Source organism: Mastomys coucha, unplaced genomic scaffold, assembly GCF_008632895.1.
Source record: "Mastomys coucha isolate ucsf_1 unplaced genomic scaffold, UCSF_Mcou_1 pScaffold12, whole genome shotgun sequence".
In the NCBI taxonomy this organism is placed as follows: Eukaryota; Metazoa; Chordata; class Mammalia; order Rodentia; family Muridae; genus Mastomys; species Mastomys coucha.
In genome coordinates, this window is record NW_022196894.1 from 33835199 (window position 1) to 33835795 (window position 597).

Sequence of the window (597 nt, forward strand, 5' to 3'; positions counted from 1 at the left end):
AAAAAAAAAAAAAAAAAAAAAAAAAAGAATTTCGAAAGAAGACAGAAATTAAATGGAATATATAACTCTGCCCTGAACCTTTTGTTTTTGAGGTTTTGTCTTTTATTCTATTGCAATGCTAAGTGCTGGGCTCCAAGATTTGGAGTCTGCCCATAGCCTGAGGGACCCTGCCCTCAGTTAATTATATTTGGTAAATAAAGATGCCAGCAGCCAATAGCTGTGGAGAAGAGACACATGCAGGGTTTAGGATTCCCAAGGCTAGAGACCATGAGGACAGAGCAGGTGGAGAGGGAGCTGTCATGGCATAGAGAAGCAAGAAGAGCTCTATGGATGAGGGGCCAAGAGAACATGACCCAGACGGCTGCCTCGTTGGAGCTAAAGGCAGCCCAGATGAAACATAGTAATAACTTGGGTAATGGATAGAAGGTAGATTCTAATGACACGGAGGGTAAACAGTGGTTTAGTTATTGTGCTACCTAAGGTCTATTAAAATACATAGGCTGCGTGAATGTCTTTCATCTGAAAACATAAATGGTCTAAGATGGGAATAAAGCTCATACTAGGATATTTTGAAAGTATTTTTACTATATCTGGTCC